Source organism: Bubalus kerabau, chromosome 4 (genome assembly GCF_029407905.1).
Source record: "Bubalus kerabau isolate K-KA32 ecotype Philippines breed swamp buffalo chromosome 4, PCC_UOA_SB_1v2, whole genome shotgun sequence".
Lineage (NCBI taxonomy): Eukaryota > Metazoa > Chordata > Mammalia > Artiodactyla > Bovidae > Bubalus > Bubalus kerabau.
The window spans coordinates 124,841,959-124,865,342 of record NC_073627.1 but is presented as its reverse complement, the minus strand read 5'-3'; the positions used below and the strand labels follow the sequence as shown (position 1 = coordinate 124,865,342).

The 23,384-nt window shown below is 39.3% G+C and overlaps 1 long non-coding RNA gene across 2 annotated transcripts in view; it reads left to right on the top strand.

Annotated features, from left to right (window-relative positions):
* The window catches only part of LOC129650197 (uncharacterized), a 58,017-nt gene that overhangs the window by 21,812 nt on the left and 12,821 nt on the right, over positions 1 to 23,384 (top strand). The window contains exons 2-3 of one of the 2 annotated variants that reach the window (XR_008713681.1): positions 9,725 to 9,826; positions 12,409 to 12,499. This is a non-coding gene — a long non-coding RNA (uncharacterized LOC129650197). The remainder of the gene's footprint in view (positions 1 to 9,724; positions 9,827 to 12,408; positions 12,500 to 23,384) is intronic. The other variant, XR_008713682.1, reaches the window with a different exon arrangement.

Sequence of the window (23,384 nt, the reverse complement as noted above, 5' to 3'; positions counted from 1 at the left end):
CATTGCTGATAGGAACATAAATCGTTACAAAAACTTTAGACAATTTTTCGGCTGTACCTACCAAAGTAAAACAAACATATGCTTTTATGATCCAACAATTCTACCTCTGGGTATATATACAAAGAAATTAATGTATATGTTCACCAAAAAAGATATATAACAATATTCACAGCAGTGTTAGTTACAGTAGCCCCAAACTGGAAACAATCCAAATATGCATTTAGCAGTAGGATAATAAAATTGTAGTATTTCACACAAAGGAGTATAATTACTCAGCATATTGTTGAATATTGCAAACATTATGTGGAACAAAGAAAGCCAGACACAGAAGAAAGATACTGAATGATGCAATCTATATAAAATTCAAAAACAGCTCAAACTGATAAAACTGATAAAAGTCACGGAATTTAGAATAGTAGATACTTTTGATTAGATGAAGGGAATAAAAGAGAAGGTTTTCCAGGTGTTGTGATGTTTTATAATGTGATCTAGGCAGTAATTACACAAATGTGTTCACTTTGTCAGAATTCATCAGGCTACATATTTAAAATTTTTGTGCTTTTCTGTATGTACATTATACCTCACTTTTTAAAAACTTGTAAAAGGAGGGAAGAGAATAACAAAATTTGGAGACTAAAAACAGTTGGCTGAGTGATATAGTCTCTGGACAGGGGGAATCAAGGTATACTTTACTAAAAATGGAAATAATACTCTAGTTCGCTTTCTCCACTCAGTTTCCAAATGTTGGCTGTTGGATATTTGCCCTCCAGGCAGGAGATTTCACAAGTCTCTTCTGGAGAAACTATTTAGCCAATGAGAAAAGACAAAAAGATACTGAAATTAGGAGTTCTTCCATATCAACAGAGCCAAATCAACCCACAATGATAATACTGCCCATTCATCCTACTCACATGCTCAGAGCTTCCAATAAGTTTCATTTCCTTACTCCTAAACTTGAACCGGAGAAGGCAATGGCACCCCACTCCAGTACTTTTCCCTGGAAAATCCCATGGACGGAGGAGCCTGGTGGGCTGTGGTCCATGGGGTCGCTAAGAGTCAGACACGACTGAGTGACTTCACTTTCACTTTTCACTTTCATGCATTGGAGAAGGAAATGGCAACCCACTCCAGTGATCTTGCCTGAAGAATCCCAGGGATGGGGGAGCCTGGTGGGCTGCCGTCTATGGGGTCGCACAGAGTTGGATATGACTGAAGCGACTTAGCAGCAGCAGCAGCAGCAGCAAACTTGAACAGACATCCAGGACTATTGAAAATTCTAGGAAAATAAACAGAAAAAAAGCAATGTAGAGGAAACAGAAATTATGCAAAAAGAAGTCTCAAAAGTTATCTTTAATATCCTCAGAGTAATCAGAGAGGATGATGCAACCTTGAAACAAGAGCAGGGGATCCAATACAGAGCAGTGGCAAAGAGAATCCCTGAGATGGTGGCAAATGGGAATCTGAAAGTAACAGCTGTACACCAGGTATGGAGGGCAACCTGTGCAGACTAAAGCAGGTCAGAATGTTCTAAGAGAGATCCCTGCAGAAGATGAAACCGTTAGGATTGCAGATGTGAATGAAAGTATTGAGAGGCAATTTAGGTAACTGACAGTGTTCAGAATTGGCCTCTTTTAAACATATAGAAAAATAAGCAAACAAAAACCAGAAAGTATTATATCCAGTAGGGAAAAAAAAAAAAAAGTTTGCATAGGTAAGAAAAATGATCACTGTTTACCATACAATTCAGGTCCAAATTATATAATAAATAATAATGTAAATGCTAACTTCACCAACCTAAACTATAATCTTTCTATGTTGGCACCATTGATATAATAAGTATTAGAGGATAGAGGGGAAGGCGGGAAACCAAATTCTTACCTTCCCTACTAGGATATCAACAAATAATGACTAAAATATAAATAACTAGAGAATAAAGTATAGGAGAGGAAGTGATTATCTCTAGGTAGGGAGAAAAGGAAAAGGAGACCAGAGAATGTTGGGGACTTTAACAAAGCCGGTAGGAGTAACTGACCTTTTGAACTAAGTATATGTATATTTGATAAAAATGAAAGCTGTCTTTAAATAAAGAATGAGTAGGAGTTATGTGAAATGTTAAGGGGGGAGGGTATTACCAATAGAGGGCTGTCATAGGGGCAAAGTCTGTGAGTTAGACAGCCTTTGACATAGTACAGAGGTTGGCTTCAAGTAGAAAAGAAAAGTGAAGTCACTCAGTCGTGTCCAACTCTTTGCGACCCCATGGACTATCCCAGGCTCCTCTGTCCATGGGATTCTCCAGGCAAGAATACCTGAGTGGGTTGCCATTTCCTTCTCGAGGGGATCTTCCCGACCCAGGGATCGAACCGAGGTCTCCTGCCTTGTAAGCAGACGCTTTACCCTCTGAACCACCAGGGAAGCATCCTAGCTTCAAGTGGAAGCATGTTGCTAAAACAGCAAGACTGATTTAATGGGAGGTCTCTAGACGTCTAGATGTCTTCTTCTATGTGACTTCCAACAGGGAGGTGTTGAAAAGTGAAGTACAAAGGGTATTGACTATCTGGGACACTAAGGGTGCATGGTGCTTCCCTAGCACAGCTTGTCCCAAACTGGCTATTCAACCTGGTAAGGTACCTCTAGTGTTTTGAATGAAGCCAAAGGGTTACAAAACTACTTATTGGAAGAATTACAGAGAATCTGGAAGAATTGTGTTCAGAGAAAGCATCTCCAGAACTAAGCAAGCCAGAGTGAGCCCCCAAGTAGACAAATATGTGTATGTGGCAATACTGTTCTTGCTAAGGCCTGGCCAGCAGCCAGCACGCTCTGCATACTCAGGTTGGTGGAGATGCATGAGAAGAAAAAGGAGCCCCTCCAGAGCCTGGGAACTCTTGTGCTTTTGCTCGTCACTTGGAAGTAGGCTTCCCAGGGTCCCAAAGGGACTGAAATAAGACAAAAGCTGCTGAAGTTAAGATAAAACAGAAGAGGCATTTGTTCTTTTCTTCTGGGTATTAAATAATCCATATTGTGAAAGGAAAAAAAAAATCAGTCATTAAAGTAAAAGGAAAAAATCTGGCTTATAAAGGGGAAAATTGTAAACAAGTAATCAAAAATTAAAGGAGGAAAATTAAATAATTAGCATGAAAAAAAGCAGAACATTACAACCAAGAAATTTTTTAAATGTTTTGGAAGCAATGTGTGTATTTAAGAGGACAACATCAAGGAAAAATTGTGTGCACTTATAATAATAACAGGGGAATTAGAGACAATGAAAAAGGAAATAACGGAGACACTAAACAATTACTTGCAGCTGTCTTTACAAATAGAAAAGACTATAGATTCCTTCCATTTGGGGATCAGATTTCTTCAACTGAAAGCATGAGCATTCGGAAGTGGGTAGATAATAGTGGTACTGCTGATAGAGTATCTTTCATCTGATAAATCCACACAAGAAGCATCAGAGGGAAATAGGAAAGAGAGAGCCAAGGTTTTTAAGAGATTCATTTTTGAATTTATGTTATTTTCATAAAAAGCAAGGGGCTAAGACAGTGAATATAATACCTGCATGGAATTATCCTCCACTTTGAGAAAGGCAACATCCAAGCAGGCAATTTAATTTTGGTGCAAGAAGAACATTTAAGAAAGATGTAATCAGAAAGGAAATAACATATGTACTGTGCCTTTGTGGTATATAAAATGAACTATTAGATTAGAATCTATTCCCAAGTTTCTTTCTGAAATAGTAAAAACACAGGTATAACTGAAACTAAGCAAAGATAAAAAGGTTACTCCTGGCCTTACCCCATAGTTCTGAAGCTTCAGTTTGACTTATCTAAAATTCCTTATTTAATACTCTCTAAAGGATCATTTTACCTACAGTTGAATGCTGGAAGTAAAATTAAGCCATTTGGGAAAGCTTTGTTGAAGGTTTAACATGCTCTTCCAGGTCTCACTATCAACTTCATTCTCTAAATTTCTTTCTTATAACAACAACAATAAAAAGTGTAAGTCAAACAAGTCTCCAGCCTGACTTTTATCAATGAAGATACATGTAGCGAGCACTCATCTCTTTGGGGGTTTGTTTCAAGTCCTAACATGGATTCTTTTGTTTGTTTTAATCAGATTTCACTTTTTTTTTTTTTTTTAACCTTTTTCTATCATCAGTAATGGGGGTAAGGCTGATTCACCACTCAGAAATTTTATAGGGACAGAGGTACAAATTACATTGACTTTGCTATTTTCAGCTTGTGAAAGAAAATACTTACTTTTAAAGAATTTGTATTACTTTTAATTCTTTAAGTTTTATAATTATAGCAAATTGACAAACTACCCCATTAACAACTAAGGCTTAAAATGTATGGAAATAACCAGTTTTACTATTTTTTTCCTTTTAATTTCAAGTGTTAAAGTACTTATATCAATGAAATCTATCCTCTCTTTTCTCTCTCTCACTTATACACATACACATAAGCACACAATTTCCCAATTCAATAACTAAGCCTAAATATTTGAACAGGAAATTGTTAGGCTTAACATTTTAATCTTATGTTAAATAAAAAGTATAGCCTATTCTATTAAAATGGTTATTCCATTCTTGGAAAACCCAATCTAGGAAAATTATAAGAATTGTTATGAATAGGAGTATACAAACTGAGTAGAGAATTCAGATATAGAACCAAATACATATAGGAAATTAATTTAAATGTGGCATTTTTCATCAATGGAGAAAAGCAGATTCCTTATAAATGAGGTTAAAACAACTGGAATGCTGTTTGGAAAAATAAAAGTTGAATCCCTCCCTCTTTTATTCTTTGTATCAAAATAATTTTCAGCTATGTTAAAGATTTAAATGTAAAAAAAATGAATTCTTAAACATTATCAGCAAAAGTAAAAATAAAATTATTAGGATATTAGAATAGAGAAGGTCTTCTTCACAGGAAGACCTAAACTAAAAACACAAAAAATAAAAAATAAAAATAAATTTAGCAGTATAAACATTCTAAATTTCTATGTGACAAAAACAAAAGATAATAGCAAAATAAGGAACATTTTACAATACATATGCTACAAAAATATTTTCTCCAACTTATACAATGTTACCTATAAAGATAATTTTCTTAATTTACAAAGAGCTTATATGAATCAATACCTTTTTTTAAAGAGCAGCTCAATGGAAAAAGGAGCAAAGGAGGAGCATAGGGAAGAAAACAAATGCAGATGAACAATGATCATGTGAAAAGAGGCTAAACCTTCAGTCCCTCCTAAACCCTGGCAACCATTAATCTTTTTATTGTCCCTTTTCCAGAGTATCGTATAGTTGGAATTACACAGCATGTAACTTTTCATTTTACTTCTTTCACTTCATCATAAATATTGAAGTTTCCTCCAGGTCTTTTCACAGCTTGGCAGTTCATTTCTTTTTAGTGCTGAACAGTATTGTATTGGAGAAAGCAATGGCAACCCACTCCAGTACTCTTGCCTGGAAAATCCCATGGACGGAGGAGCCTGGTAGGGTGCAGTCCATGGGGTCGCTAGGAGTCAGACACGACTGAACGACTTCAGTTTCACATTTCACTTTCATGCATTGGAGAAGGAAATGGCAACCCATTCCAGTATTCTTGCCTGGAGAACCCCAGGGATGGGGGAGCCTGGTAGGTTGCCATCTATGGGGTCGCACAGAGTCGGACACGACTGAAGTGATTTAGCAGCAGCAGTATTGTATTACTTGGATGGACCACAATTTATTTATCCACTTACCTACTGAAGGACATCTTGGCTGCTTCCAAGTGACAATTATGAATAAAGCTGACAATTGACAATTATGAATAAAGCTGCTGTAAACCTCTGTGTACAGGTTTTTGTGTGGACATAAGTCTTCAACCCACCTGGGTAGAAACTAAGGAATGTGAGGGAAGCCTGGCATTCTGCAGTCAACAGGGTTGCAATGAGTTGTATATGACTTAGTGACTGAACAACAACAAAAATAGTAAAAGTATGTTTAGTTTTGGGGCTTCCCTGGTGGCTCAGTGGAAAAGAATCCACGTGCAATGCAGGAGACTTTAGTTCAATCCCTTGGTCGGGAAGATTCACTGGAGGAGGGTGTGGCAGCCACTCCAGTATTCTTGCCTGGAGAATCCCATGGATAGAGGAGCCTGGCAGGCTATAGTCCATAAAGTCACAAAGAGTTGGGCGTGACTGAAGCAACTTAGCATGAACACACACGCACATGTTCAGTTTTGTCCAAAAACACCAAACTATCTTTCAAAGTGAGTGCACTATTTTGCATTTCCACCAGCAATGAGTGAGAAGAGAGTTCCTATTGCTCCAAATTTCGTCAAGATTTAATATTGTCAGTATTCTGGATTTTGGTCATTCTAATTGGTACATAGTGAAATTTTTACTTTTTATATCCTATTATCACCCTGCTTATTCAACTTATATGCAGAGTACATCATGAGAAATGCTGGGCTGGGTGAATCACAAGCTGGAATTAAGATTGCCAGAAGAAATATCTTCAACCTCAGATATGCAGATGATACCACTCTAATGGCAGAAAGTGAAGAAGAGCTAAAGATCCTCTTGATGAGGGTAAAAGAAGAGTGAAAAGGCTGGCTTAAAACTCAACATTCAAAAAACAAAGATCATGCCATCTGGTCCCATAACCTTATGGCAAATAGAAGGGGAAAAATGGAAACAGTGACAGATTTTCTTTCCTAGGCTCCAAAATCACTGGGTATGGCGACTGTAGCCATGAAATTAAAAGACGCTTGGTCTTTGGAAGGAAAGCTATGACAAATCTAGACAGTGTATTAAAAAGCAGAGACATCACTTTGCTAACAAAGGTCCATATAGTCAAAGCTATAGTTTTTTCAGTAATCACGTATGGATGTGAGAGTTGGACCATAAAGAAGGCTGAGCACCGAAGTTTTGATGCCTTCAAATTGTGATGCTGAAGACTCTTGAGAGTCCCTTGGACTGCAAGGAGATCAAACCAGTCAATTCTAAAGGAAAGCAACCCTGAATATTCATTGGAAGGACTGATACTAAAGCTGAAGCCCCAGTACTTTGACCACCTGATGGGAAGAGCCAGCCAACTCATTGGAAAAGACTCTGATTCTGGGAAATGTTGAAGACAAAAGGAGAAGGGGGAGGTAGAGAATGACATGGTTAGATAGCATCACAGACTCAATGGACGTGAATTTGAGCAAACTCTGGGAGATAATGAAGGACAGGGAAGCCTGGCAAGCTGTAGTCCACGGGGTTACAAAGAGTTGGAAATGACTTAGCAACTGAACAACAAAATTATTTGAATCTCAAGTAATGGAAATTTTTTGAATGCTAACAGCATTATTTGGAATGGAATGATGAGCTACTTTTATGCTTGAAAGCATAAGCAGGTTTGAGTTGATCATTCCATCTTTGTAGAAACTTTGGAGAAAGAGGTGGAGAGAATTAGAAAAAGCTCTCCCTCTCAGATCTTACCAAACCACTGGGACTACTCTATGATAAGCAGAACAGAGAAGGAAATTAACATTTCTGGACATTCATTATTTCCTGCACAATGCTTTTCCTACTGGCTTATATTGGATTGGCCAAAAAGGTCATTCAGTTTTTCCATAAGATATTATTGAAAAACTCAAACAAACTTTTTGGCCAACCCAATAGTACCACAGTCAAATGAATTTAGGAAATCAGATTCATTATGACTACTAGTACATTACAAACTCTGAGAAGTCCTACAGTATAGAAAACCTTTAATTTTGCTTGACACTGTTTCCCACAATTATTTGATAATAGAGTACTTTTTAATTCATAACTTCTATTAACATTAGGCAGAACACATGGGGAAATATGGATCTATGTCCTTTTACATACATTATCTCATTTGATCCTAATAACAAATATGGGGAAACTATTCTCTTCATTTTAAAAATTAGAAAATTGAGATTTCATATATTTAGGTAACCTTGACCAAGATCATTCTACCCCTATGTGGATTCTTACCTGGTCTTTCCAATTAAAGAGTTCTTACCAGCTATTGCAGAGACCTGTGTAAATCCACTCAGCTTGGGAATTACTCCATACTAGATTCCCTTAATTCACTTTAGTATTTTTTAGAATAAGGATATTCTATATGTATAGAATGACACTAGGGAAAGAACTCAAGATTTGAGACTCCTTAAAGCCTGCAAAATATAAGATGACGGCATGGGCTCAGCTGTAACAAGACGCAATATTGTGATTCTCTCTGGTTCAAATTACCCACCTGGCAAATAATCTGGATTTTCTGACCTTGATAAACTTTTGAGTATTTGGTCATACTAAGAAATTTAAATGAGCCATGTAATTCTGGTAGACGCTGAATCATGATAATATGCTATCCTAACTCCAATGTGCTCTTAGACCCAGGCAAGAGGTATTTGATACCTTTGTAGCAGAACACAAAGCAAAAAAAGGGGGCTGATAGGAAAGAAAATCTTACCATTAACCTGAATGTCCCTGTATTTTGTGGGTTTTGGTCAGACAAAGCTCCAATTATTTTTTCTGCCTTAATTTCTTTTCCAGTAAAGTGCTTAAAGAATATACTTCCAGTTAAAGCTTTTACGGTGGACCATTGCTCAAGCCATTTTCAACTTTATTGAAGAAAGCATCTGAAAATATACTATGGGTAGAAATTCAGATACGGCTCTTGGGAAAAAGCATGATGACTTAATAGGTCTCCCTACCAACCCACCTAACTTCTGTGATTGAATTAATACAGAGAATAATGGGGGAGGAGGGATAGAAATGTGAGTTGTAACCACAATTTGAGCTGTGTACAGTTACATCATGGCATCAGTTTTTGCACTCAAGCTGGTAAATGACTACACCCAGAGATATGTGAGCCCTTTCTGATGAGATATAAATCAATCCAAACAGTCATCCAATTCTCCCTTGCAATAAATTTAAACCATATCTTCCATCCTTTAGCCTTTGGTTCTCATTTCACTTCTAGCTCACTGTGGTCTCAGCTCAATTTTTAAGGGATTTGATCCAATTGCCTGGCTCAGAAACTTGAAAAAAATTTAAATAAGCCCAAACTATGAAATCCTAAGATCTAGTTGAGTGGGGTTTGCCACAGAATAAGGGAGTGCATATCTCACCCAACTAGATCATATAAGTTTAGAGAATATATTTATCAGCTAGCAATTAGAGCATACCAAAACATCCCTATATTTAATAGCTTATAATGTTATGTATTCTTGTTGCCTACAAGAATCTGGGAGTGCTAACCTTTCAGCCTTCTTCTCAGGGTGGTTCTGCTTGTCTTAGCTAGGAACACTCATATATCTGTGGTCAGGTATGTGATGGATAGGCACTCTGCTGATCTTGGTTGAGCTCCCTCCCATGTATAGGGGTTGGCTGGCTGTTAGCCAGTATAAAATGGTCTCAGCAGGGATATCTTATCTTTGCTCCCTGTGGCCTCTTAGTCTCCTGTAAGCCAGTTCAGGAGAGGCAAGGTTCAAAAGGAAACAGAAGCAAACGGGTCTCTTGAAATCCAGGCTTAGAACTGGCACACCATACTTTAATCCTAATTTTACTGCCAAAGAAACTCATAAGTACAACCCAGATTTGACAACTGAATAAGACAAACTTCAGAGTGTTGATACAGAGAGGGGTGAAAACTGCAGCTGACTTTGCAATGAATTTATAATAGTATTTTATATCTTTCCTTTTCCAACTGCCTATTGAGGCATTCTGGGCACACAGAGGCATCCCAGTGTTGCGGCAAGGGTGAAGAACCACTGTGACTGTGTTCACCATCAGTAGAGTTTAAGACTCCTCTTCAAATTATGTAAGCTACATGAAGTCAGGTAGTATCTCTGTCTCTATCTCTGTTTCTCTGTCCCTTATTTCTCCCTCTCTCTCCTCCTCACCCTACTATATTTCTATATTTCCAGCACATTAAATAAAGCCTGGCTCAGATGTTCAATAAAAATTTGTGAATGAATAAATGAATGAGGGAAAGGAAGCATTATGTAAAGAGTCTCCATTAACAGAGTCAGATGGAGAAAGTGAACCAAGTTTAACAAGAGATTGAGGAAAGGAGTAATAAAGGGATGCAAAGCAGATAAGAGAAATCTATCTTAGAAAAGAAATTCAGAACTGAAGTAAAGTGACAGTGGTAATGGTGTTTTGAGGTTCCTGCTGTTGCTGGCTTAGCCATGCTGGGAATACTTATACAGACCAGAGTTTAGTAGACAGGAAGGAATGAATCTGCTGCAGAGATCAAGCAGAGCAGGAAAAACAGGAGATTATGCAGCTCACTGTCCTGGAAAGCAGTTGATTCCAGGTGACTGAGGATAAAGGGATAGGGTGACCCTCACTGGGGTGGATGTGGGGGTCAGTTTTACTGGCTAGCCTGGGAGGTCTAGAAAGACCCCAATAACGTGGAGATCTGTCAGTAAATGTCAGGATCCCTGCCACCAGGTAGGATTTAAGGGACAAACAACTGCAGCCAACTGGGAGGAAAGAAAACTTGAAATGACAAGAGAGAAGCCCTGGGGCTCTGAACCCAACAAAAAGAGAAGCCAAGCCTATAGCATCCACCAAGGGAAGCCAAGGAGAAACGAATGGTTAGCGCATCGGGGATTCCCCGGCTCCTCAAGGCCACGCGCATATTTGACTCCCTTGTCCTTTAGCAAGCAGAGAAGTGTTTTATCCCGTCAGTAAAATCTGCATTGCTGGGATGACAGGACTCACTTTCTGCAGGGTGCATAACAACTTTCCGACATGTTGTCAGAATGTGTCAGGTCGAGTTACTGTGATTCTATTTCATGAGGACGTGACACATGGCGCCATTGCTGGCAATTCAGACGTTTCCTGTCAATGCCTGCCACTCAGGAATGGATGTGTAATCAAACCCAAGTCACAACGAGGCTTTCTGCTTGAGAGCCACTTCCAAGTTTTACTTTTAATACCTGAGGTTTTGTGTTACTGATATTAAATAAAAACTCTTTGCAATGAATTTTAAATGAGATAAAAGCTCTCACTAGAGATTTGTTAAAAGCAGATGAACAGCTGTTCTCTTTTCCCCCCTTTTTAGTAGAAGGGCTTTAAATTATATATTAACCAAAAAGGTAAACAGAATAAAATGGGCAATTAAATATTAATGGAAGATGTAGTGGAATTGTCCTGTGCTGCACTTAAAACAGCCTGAATGATTGAGCTGTGAATTGCTCTCCCCGAGGTATTGAAATATTCATCAGTGCTATTTAATAAATGTTCATATTCGTAGGCACTCATGTTTACACTACAGCACTTGCAAGAGAGTGCTTACTAAAGAAAACATGCTAATGGAAGGTGAACTTTCCTGTATAGTGAGTCACCTTAAATTATACAGAGTGTGCCACTGAGGAGACAGGGAAATCTCTCCTCTGACAAACGAGAAGCCTGCAAGAGAGAGAGAGGCGTCTTTTGTTAACAGAATGGCTAGGGATGGCATAGAGGCAATGTGGCACCAAGACTATTTTGAGGTTTTTAAAAATTTATCTGGTTTGCATTTTAAAAATGTTTAACCTTTCCTGCCTGAAGCATAGCTTCATTCCTATGCTATTACTGTAAACTGCCTACCTTATGGGAAGGGTTGCAAGAGACAGCAAAAAGAGACTGTAGTTGAAAACCTTTAAACAACCAAGGTGAAAACATTTCAGGTGACAGCGGAGACAGACACAAAGACGCATGCAGCATTTACAGGTTGAGGCAGACACTGCCTCTAACCGCTTCCTCTCCATGACATTTATTTAGTCTTTCTTTCCCAGGAACTGCAGATACTGTATCACCTCAAGTGGGGAGTTTGATTGTTCTCATAAGTTAAACAGAATCAAGGCCAATCAATATCTTGGAATTGGCGGATCTCTAGGGAGGTTATTAAGGTTTACTAGGGCAGTGGAGGAAAGGGGCTGTAGCTATGGTTGCTGGATTTCTGATGAGCGGGATGCCTAAAAGGAACAAGCCCAACCAACTTAGATATCTCTTTACTGGAAAACACATTGTCACCCAAATTCAGCAGCATCATGCACTTATGCTGGATCATGGTCGATTGCAGAATTCCTTTGTGACAGCTCTTTATCATTTTGTATGATTAATCAGAAAATACTTAAATAATATTTATTCAGTGAGAAAGGAGGACCTATGGTTCCCAGAGTAACAAAAACAAGCATACAGAGTACCATAGGTTGATTTCAGTAGTTCACTTCCCTGTGATAGTTTTATACTTTCATACCTATGTCTTGGTTTCATAATAGGTAGAATACACCTCTCACGCCTTGACTGGAACCTTAGCTATTTAACTTGCATTGGCTAATGGGTTGGACATGGCATGAGGAAAAAGCTCAGAATGTTCATTTACAATGGGCTTGTTCTCTTCTGCCTTAGCCTTTTGCCATGAGAAGAAACTGCCTTCAGCTAGTCCAAGGAGCATGAAGGACACTGTGGCACCAAGCCCAGCTGTATTCATCTAGATCAGGTGAACTTTAACTGATTCATGAGCAGATTCATGAGCAAGATGCTCACTGAGTTTGGAATCTGTTATTGGGGCTTCCCTGGTGGCTCAGTGGGTAAAGCGTCTGCCTACAATGCAGGAGACCCGGGTTTGATCCCTGGGTCGGGAAGATCCCCTGGAGAAGGAAATGGCAACCCACTCCAGTACACTTGCCTGGAAAATCCCATGGACCCCCATGGGGTCGCAAAGAGTCGGACACGACTGAGCGACTTTCCCTTCCCTATACAGCAGTACTATGGCATTGTCAAGGTCAGAAAGGATCATTCCAAGACATCTGTAGATCTATTAATGGTTGTCCATTAGTTATAAATGTTTTAGAATGATCCTCGAAAATCTGTCCCCTAATTATCCTTCCATCTATCACTCTAGTCATTTCCCCTCATCTATCCTAGATTATGGCATTCTCAGATCATTTTCATTTTACTTCCTTGGTTTACTTTTAATGTAGCTCGTTTTGCCTACCATTCTCCTCTTTCTGATTCATTGTCTTGTATCCTCCAGGTTTCAATGTAAACATAGGTCACCTTTCCCTCTGGTATACAACAGACTTTAAAGGAATATTTATCCCACTCTATTATAAACTACTGCCCAATGCATGCCCCTCATTATACTAAGACTTCTTTACAAGTAGGAACAAAAGGGCTAGTACACAGAAGGTGTTCAATGAGTGACTAAACTTAAATACTACAGCCAAACAATACATCTTAAACTAACTATTTCTGAATAGTAGATGATTCCTATTTATATGAATTAGAGAAAATACTGTCACTACCAGGAGGAAACCCAAGTTATATATATAATAGTAATGGATTAGTGATAAAAAAAATACTAAGTTATATCTAACCATTTGTTTCTTGAATAGTTGCCTTGTAAATCCTTCTTAAATAATTTTTCAAAACTAGAATTTGATTTTGATATAAAAGTAAAATTAAATTTAAAGTGTGGATTACTTAGGTTGAGAAACTTCTAAGAATTCTAGCTTTCCAATCATGAGACCATTATTGTTCAACAGATACCAAATATACTCCAGTTATCAAGGAAGAATATCATGAGTGTAAACCTATAAAGTAACAGTAAACATCACCATCACATGTAAGAATTTAACCTCTGAACTTGACCTAATGCATACAAAACCACCAATCAACACAGAAGAATAATTCTTCTATTCAAATTTTATTTGCTGATTTCCTCCCAATATGTTTGTAGAACACTTGGAAACTGTATAAGGGCTATTCTCAATGTTCCATAGATAAAACAAGTTGAGTTTGGTAACTAATTGAACATCAGCTAAAGTTCTGATAGGAAGTAAGGGAAAATTCATTTTACTGGTCATTTTATAGTCATTTTACTGGTTAGCACCAAAGGCAACATGATTACACTCCACAAACACCACATTAAACTTTAAAAGAAGCTATCAGAGTCCATTTGAGCTCTTGTTGAAACAAAGTGGAAGGACAGGCGAAAGACAAGAGAAAAATGACAGAAGGAGGAAACAAGACTGTGATGCCATCAGCCCCTTCCTCCACAGCTTGACTCTCCAGCATGTACAACTGTGTCTGAAAATTCATCCAATATTTGAAACAGCTGGTCTTTCTTCCATTTATCTCGCCCTAAGCCTTTGGACCGACCCAGAGATCTAAAAAAAAAGAGCATGCTTCTAATAAAGTAGGTTCTACCAAGTCTAACCTTGCAGAGAAGAGAGATTTATACTCTTGTTCAAAAGAAGAGGGTGACCTTGTTAGTACAAGTAACGTAATAAGAATACATTGAGCAAAAGTATCTGTGTGAGTGCAGTAAAGCATCTGGGAGGAAATCAGCTGTTTCAAACCATGGAACTAATGTGAATCATTGCTAATAGCTGCTTATTTATCACCAGCATAAAAAGATGATTTGGCTAAGCTAATGAAGTAATTCCAGCTTTTAACTGAATGCTAGTTATTAACTGAATGTTACTGAAAAAAAAAAAACAGGGAGGGGAACTACCAGAAGGCATGAGTGTAACCAGCTTCCTGAGTCTATTAATATTTTGTTGACTCTGTTGGATAATATTCCAATTGCATAAATTTGGGGATGTCAAACTATTTAAGAATATTTCTAAAGAGGGACAATCTCTATTCAGCACTTTTATGAGAACAATGTAAAATGGGTTGGGCTGAAGGAGGGGTATGTGTGTGTGTGTGTATGGGTGGTGTTTGCGTGTGTATGTGTGTGTGTGTGGGTGGGTGGGTGGTGTGTGTTTCCCTTTGTGTTTTTCTTTCTCATTGCAAGTGAGAAGATATCTCCAACAGTAAAGTATAGACGGTAGATTCAGCCAAACTTGATATTTAATCATGGCTAATATTGGGTTAACCAAAAAATTCATTCATTTCCATAATATCCTATGGAAAAACCCGAATGAATTTTTTGGCTAACCTGACACTTTCTGCAGTATGACCTTAAATTCATTGTTTAATTTTCTAAGCCTTAATTTCTGCCTTCTCCAATGGGATAATAATATCTAGTTTTAAACTAAACTGTTGTGTTGAGGAGGAGTGTTAATTTTCTGAAGTAGAAACAGCAAATTGTTTTATGCTTTTTTTCGATATATTCCTCCAAGTCAGCTACGTGGAACCAAACTTTCCTTCTGGGCAGCAACTCCCTTAACATAAATTGTGGCAGATTTCCCAATTTTTCAGTGAATTTTGGTTATCAGAAAAATCGTATTTCTTATTTCAGTATTGAAAGACAGTTCCATTCAGGGTTTAATTTCAATCCCAAATCTGATTCAAAGTTCTCTCTGTCTCCGGGGCAGGACAGCTCAACTAGTAGTTGAGCTGAGGTACAGTCAGCTCTTGGTCTGCCCCACCCACCCTCCCAACCTCCTGTACTTTCCCCTTCACTTGATCTCTCAGGAACTAGCCAAGGATGAAAGAAGGAAAATAAATGTTTTTGGATTTTTTTTTTCTGGGCTAGACAGGATTATATACCTTTCCTTTGCTACAATGACTATTGATAAGGTTAATGTACTCTTTGGGATGGAAAGAGTCTAGAGGCCCCACTGATGGTAGCACATTTCCTTCCATACCACCTCTCCCAGGTAGGCATCCCACTCTGCCTCCACATGCTGTGACAAGATTGTGGCATCCAATCCCATTTACCCTCGTTGACCAACTCTCAGCCTGAATTCCCAAGATTTAGGTAACCAATGTTTAGTGAGTTCCTACTATGTGCTAGCCCTCTTTCAGGCCCTGGGGCCATAGGGAAAAAGTCTGTGGAGTGCAGGAGGCCTGTAATTTTAAATGCTATGGTAGGCCTCACTGAAATGGTAATGTTTCAAAAAAGAGCTGAAGAAGGTGAGGGAGTGAATTGTTTGAATATCTGGGGGAAATGGTTTCTAAGTATCAGGAAAAGTCACTGAAAAAGTTTTGAGGTTGAAAGGTATACTTTGAGAACCAAAGAACAGCAAGGAGACTAGTGTCAGCCATGACACAAAGCCCTCCAATTTACTAAAGGTTGGAATGTGGCCATGCAAGTAAGCAAAAATGTGTGCACACTCACATACACACACATGCACACACATCTGAGGGTAGAGAAGGTGAGTCCAAGGGATCAGCACTCTATTTTTACTTGGTTACATGTGAGACCATAATTAACATAATTTAAATAGGGACTATATTAGAATAGTTAAAATTTTTGGTCCTGGAGTCAGATTATCTGAATGCAAATCCTGATTCTATTTATTATTTTTACAACCTTGTGAAAATAACATAGCCTCACTCTACCTCAGTTTCTTTTTCTGTAAAATGAGGATGGAAATAGAATGCGAGCATTGTTGTACAATAATGGAATTAAAGCCTGAAAGCACATACACAGTTTCTATCCAAGGTGATTTTAATGGGCAGTAAGGTTAAGAATCGGAGAAGGCAATGGCACCCCACTCCAGTACTCTTGCCTGGAATATCCCATGGGCGGAGGAGCCTGGTAGGCTGCAGTCCATGCGGTCATGAAGAGTCAGACACGACTAAGCGACTTCACTTTCACTTTTCACTTTCATGCATTGGAGAAGGAAATGGCAACCTACTCCAGTGTTCTTGCCTGGAGAATCCCAAGGACAGGGAAGCCTGGTGGGCTGCCATCTATGGGGTCACACAGAGTCGGACACGATTGAAGCGACTTAGCAGCAGCAGCAGCCAGGTTAAGAATTACTGACTATATCTATGTTTGACTGGCTTACTGATAAGGTTTCAAAAAATGTTGCCTCCTCATAAAGGCTTTCTGTGATAGTCCTTAGGAATGTTCAGAAATATTTCAGTACTCCTTCTTCTAGGCCCTGGTGTGACTGGAATACTTGACTTCCTTTCAGGTCAAATATGGCCATGTGCCTTGCCAGTGAAATTTGAGAAGTGGCACGTAGAGCTTTTACACACAAGTGACATCTGTCAATTCGAGCAGAGGCATCATATCTCTTCTCCCCTGCAATGGTGATCATAGACAAGAAATACATAAATAAATATTTCTATGGAACCTTTGACATGCTGTGTTTCTAGACTATGATGGCCCGAGGACAACCCTCCTGCCACCTGACTATTTGTACTGGACATGCATTTGGAGCAAGAATAAGTCTTTGTAGTCTTAAGCCACCAAGGTCTGGAGATTGTAGCATAATTTAGATTATTTTGACTCATATACTTTGATTTATTATATTATATAAAGTAGTTTCCTTATCCTCCAATCACTTTCCAGCACATCTTCAGATGTAATTTTCATTACAGTACTATAATGTCCTTTGAAATAATCTCATTCACAGAATGTCTGAGATACATTCTCTGTTATATTATCAGCAAAATAATGAGATAAAAAACGTATCCAGAATTTAATAACTATTTGTTGAATTAATAAACTTCACAAATATAAATCTTTTTATTTAGAACTTTAAAATACATGTACCTCATGCTACATTCTATAATATATGGCATGCTTCTAGTATATTTATATCAAAATTTTTTAATGTATGATTTCCACGTAATTTAAGTTAAACTTCTAGGATACACATACAACACTGTCACTTCACAGAGAGTTTATTTCATGAATTAAAAAATTCAAAAGGGAAAGGAAATGGCCTAAATACATCAATTAAAGGACAGAGATTGTCACAGCAGATTAAAAAAACATGATCCAATTTATGTTGTCCATAAGAAATCAATTGTAAATATTAAGTTGGTACAGATTAAAAGTAAATGCTTGGAATGCAGAATGGATGAACAATAAAATCTTACTGTATAATACATGGAACAATATTGAATATCCTTTAATAAACCATAGTGGAAAAGAATACAAAAGCATGTATTAGTTCAGTTCAGTTCAGTTCAGTCGCTCAGTTGTGTCCGACTCTTTGCGACCCCATGAATCGAAGCACGCCAGGCCTCCCTGTTCATCACCAATTCCCGGAGTTCACTCAGACTCACGTCCATCGAGTCAGTGATGCCATCCAGCCATCTTCTTCTCTGTCGTCCCATTCTCCTCCTGTCCTCAATCTCTCCAGGCATCAGAGTCTTTGCCAATGAGTCAACTTTTCGAATGAGGTGGTCAAAGTACGGGAGTTTCAACTTCAGCATCATTCCTTCCAAAGAAATCCCACGGCTGATCTCCTTCAGAATGGACTGGTTGGATCTCCCTGCAGTCCAAGGGACTCTCAAGAGACTTCTCCAACACCTCAGTTCAAAAGCACCAATTCGTATGTGCTCAGCCTTCTTCACAGTCCAACTCTCGCATCTATACATGACCACAGGGAAAACCATAGCCTTGACTAGACGGATCTTTGTTGGCAAAGTAATGTCTCTGCTTTTGAATATGCTATCTAGGTTGGTCATAAATTTCCTTCCAAGCAGTAAGCGTCTTTTAATTTCATGGCTGCAGTCACCATCTGTAGTGATTTTTGAGCCCCCCAAAATAAAGTCTGACACTGTCTCCACTGTTGCCCCATCTATTTCCCATGAAGTAATGGGACCAGATGCCATGATCTTCGTTTTCTGAATGTTGAGCTTTAAGCCAACTTTTTCACTCTCCACTTTCACTTTCATCAAGAGGCTTTTTAGTTCCTCTTCACTTTCTGCCATAAGGGTGGTGTCATCTGCATATCTGAGGTGATTGATATTTCTCCCGGCAATCTTGATTCCAGCTTGTGCTTCTTCCAGTCCAGCGTTTCTCATGATGTACTCTGCATATAAATTGAATAAGCAGGGTAATAATATACAGCCTTGATGAACTCCTTTTCCTATTTGGAACCAGTCTGTTGTTCCATGTCCAGTTCTAATTGTTGCTTCCTGACCTGCATACAGATTTCTCAAGACTCAGGTCAGGTGGTCTGGTATTCCCATCCCTTTCAGAATTTCCCACAGCTTATTGTGATCCACACAGTCAAAGGCTTTGGCATAGTCAATAAAGCAGAAATAGATGTTTTTCTGGAACTCTCTTGCTTTTTCCATGATCCAGCAGATGTTGGCAATTTGATCTCTGGTTCCTCTGCCTTTTCTAAAACCAGCTTGAACATCAGGAAGTTCACGGTTCATGTACTGCTGAAGCCTGGCTTGGAGAAATTTGAGCATTACTTCACTAGCATGTGAGATGAGTGCAATTGTGCAGTAGTTTGAGCATTCATTGGCATTGCCTTTCTTTGGGATCGGTATGAAAACTGACCTTTTCCAGTCCTGTGGCCACTGCTGAGTTTTCCAAATTTGCTGGCATATTGAGTGCAGCACTTTCACGGCATCATCTTTCAGGATTTGGAATAGCTCAACTGGAGTTCCATCACCTCCACTAGCTTTGTTCATAGTGATGCTTTCTAAGGCCCACTTGACTTCACATTCCAGGATGTCTGGCTTTAAATGAGTGATCACACCATCATGATTATTTGGGATGTGAAGATCTTTTATGTACAGTTCTTCTGTGTATTCTTGCCACCTCTTCTTAATATCTTCTGTTCTGTTAGATCCATACCATTTCTGTCCTTTATCGAGCCCATCTTTGCATGAAATGTTCCCTTGGTATCTCTAATTTTCTTGAAGAGATCTCTAGTCTTTCCCATTCTGTTGTTTTCCTCTATTTCTTTGCATTGATCGCTGAGGAAGGCTTTCTTATCTCTTCTTGCTATTCTTTGGAACTCTGCATTCAGATGCTTATATCTTTCCTTTTCACTTCTCTTCTTTTCACAGCTATTTGTAAGGCCTCCCCAGACAGCCATTTTGCTTTTTTGCATTTCTTTTCCATGGGAATGGTCTTGATGCCTGTCTCCTGTACAATGTCACGAATCTCATTCCATAGTTCATCAGGCACTCTATCTGTCAGATCTAGGCCCTTAAATCTATTTCTCACTTCCACTGTATAATCATAAGGGATTTGATTTAGGTCATACCTGAATGGTCTAGTGGTTTTCCCTACTTTCTTCAATTTCAGTCTCAATTTGGCAGTAAGGAGTTCATGATCTGAGCCACAGTCAGCTCCTGGTCTTGTTTTTGCTGACTGTATAGAACTTCTCCGTCTTTGGCTGCAAAGAATATAATCAATCTGAATTCGGTGTTGACCATCTGGTGATGTCCATGTGTAGAGTCTTCTCTTGTGTTGTTGGAAGAGGGTGTTTGTTATGACCAGTGCATTTTCTTGGCAAATTTCTATCAGTCTTTGCTCTGCTTCATTCCGTATTCCAAGGCCAAATTTGCCTGTTACCCCAGGTGTTTCTTGACTTCCTACTTTTGCATTACAGTCCCCTATAATGAAAAGGACATCTTTTTTGGGTGTTAGTTCTAAAAGGTCTTGTAGGTCTTCATAGAACCGTTCAGCTTCTTTAGCATTACTGGTTGGGGCATAGACTTGGATTACTGTGATATTGAATGGTTTGCCTTGGAAATGAACAGAGATCATTCTGTCATTTTTGAGATTGCATCCAAGTACTGCATTTCGGACTCTTTTGTTGACCATGATGCTACTCCATTTCTTCTAAGGGATTCCTGCCTGCAGTAGTAAATATAATGGTCATCTGAGTTAAATTCACACATTCCAGTCCATTTCAGTTCGCTGATTCCTAGAATGTTGACATTCACTCTTGTCATCTCTTGTTTGACAACTTCCAATTTGCCTTGATTCATGGACCTGAAATTCCAGGTTCCTATGTAATATTGCTCTTTACAGCATCGGACCTTGCTTCTATCACCAGTCACATCCACAACTGGGTATTGTTTTTGCTTTGGCTCCATCCCTTCATTCTTTCTGGAGTTATTTCTCCACTGATCTGCAGTAGCATATTGGGCACCTACTGACCTGGGGAGTTTCTCTTTCAGTATCCTATCATTTTGCCTTTTCATACTGTTCGTGGGGTTCTCAAGGCAAGAATACTGAAGTGGTTTGCCATTCCCTTCTCCAGTGGACCACATTCTGTCAGACCTCTCCACCATGACCCGCCCGTCTTGGGTTGCCCCATGCGCTTGGCTTAGTTTCATTGAGTTAGACAAGGCTGTGGTCCTAGTGTGATTAGATTGACTAATTTTCTGTGAGTATGGTTTCAGTGTGTCTGCCCTCTGATGCCCTCTTGCAATACCTACCGTCTTACTTGGGTTTCTCTTACCTTGCGCGTGGGGTTATCTCTTCACGGCTGCTCCAGCAAAGCGCAGCTGTTTCTCCTTACCTTGGACGAGGGGTATCTCCTCACTGCCGCCCTTCCTGACCTTCAACATGGGACAGCGCTTCTAGGCCCTCCTGTGCCCACGCAGCCACCATACAGTGGAAGTGAGAAATAGATTTAAGGGCCTAGATCTGATAGAGTGCCTGACGAACTATGGAATGAGGTTCATGACATTGTACAGGAGACAGGGATCAAGACCATCCCCATGGAAAAGAAATGCAAAAAAGCAAAATGGCTGTCTGGGGAGGCCTTAAAAATAGCGGTGAAAAGAAGAGAAGCAAAAGGCAAAGGAGAAAAGGAAAGATATAAACATCTGAATGCAGAGTTCCAAAGAATAGCAAGAAGATAAGAAAGCCTTCCTCAGCGATCAATGCAAAGAAATAGAGGAAAACAACAGAATGGGAAAGACTAGAGATCTCTTCAAGAAAATTAGAGATACCAAGGGAACATTTCATGCAAAGATGGGCTCGATAAAGGACAGAAATGGTATGGACCTAACAGAACAGAAAATATTAAGAAGAGGTGGCAAGAATACACAGAACAACTGTGCAAAAAAGATCTTCACGTCCCAAATAATCACGATGGTATGATCACTCATCTAGAGCCAGACATCCTGGAATGTGAAGTCAAGTAGGCCTTAGAAAGCATCACTACAAACAAAGCTAGTGGAGGTGATAGAATTCCAGTTGAGCTTTTTCAAATCCTGAAAGATGATGCCGTAAAAGTGCTGCACTCAATATGCCAGCAAATTTGGAAAACTCAGCAGTGGCCACAGGACTGGAAAAGGTCAGTTTTCATACCGATCCCAAAGAAAGGCAATGCCAATGAATGCTCAAACTACCGCACAATTGCACTCATCTCACATGCTAGTAAAGTAATGCTCAAAATTCTCCAAGCCAGGCTTCAGCAGTACATGAACCGTGAACTTCCTGATGTTCAAGCTGGTTTTAGAAAAGGCAGAGGAACCAGAGATCAAATTGCCAACATCTGCTGGATCATGGAAAAAGCAAGAGAGTTCCAGAAAAACATCTATTTCTGCTTTATTGACTATGCCAAAGCCTTTGACTGTGTGGATCACAATAAGCTGTGGAAAATTCTGAAAGGGATGGGAATATCAGAACACCTGACCTGCCTCTTGAGAAATCTGTATGCAGGTCAGGAAGCAACAGTTAGAACGGGACATGGAACAACAGACTGGTTCCAAATAGAAAAAGGAGTACGTCAAGGCTGTATATTGTCACCCTGCTTATTTAACTTCTATGCAGAGTACATCATGAGACACGCTGGACTGGAAGAAGCACAAGCTGGCATAAAGATTGCTTGGAGAAATATCAATCACCTCAGATATGGAGATGACACCACCCTTATGGCAGAAAGTGAAGAGGAACTAAAAAGCCTCTTGATGAAAGTGAAAGTGGAGAGTGAAAAAGTTGGCTTAAAGCTCAACATTCAGAAAACGAAGATCATGGCATCTGGTCCCATCACTTCATGGGAAATAGATGGGGAAACAGGGGAAACAGTGTCAGACTTTATTTTTCTGGGCTCCAAAATCACTATAGATGGTGACTGCAGCCATGAAATTAAAAGATGCTTACTGCTTGGAAGGAAAGTTATGACCAACCTAGATAGCATATTCAAAAGCAGAGACATTACTTTGCCAACAAAGGTCCGTCTAGTCAAGGCTGTGGTTTTTCCTGTGGTCATGTATGGATCGAGACTTGGACTGTCAAGAAGGCTAAGCGCCGAAGAATTGATGCGTTTGAACTGTGATGTTGGAGAAGACTCTGAGAGTCCCTTGGACTGCAGGGAGATCCAACCAGTCCATTCTGAAGGCTATCAGCCCTGAGATTTCTTTGGAAGGAATGATGCTAAAGCTGAAACTCCAGTACTTTGGCCACCTCATGCAAAGTGTTGACTCATTGGAAAAGACTGATGCTGGGAGGGATTGGGGGCAGGAGGAGAAGGGGACGACAGAGGATGAGATGGCTGGATGGCATCACTGACTCGATGGACGTGAGTCAGAGTGAACTCTGGGAGTTGGTGATGGACAGGGAAGCCTGGGGTGCTGCGATTCATGGGGTTGCTAAGAGTCGGACATGACTGAGTGGCCGATCTGAACTGAACTGAATGCTGCATATATTTTATATAAACAGTGTTACAAAATAGGTTTGTCATACTCCTTTTCCAATTTTGGAC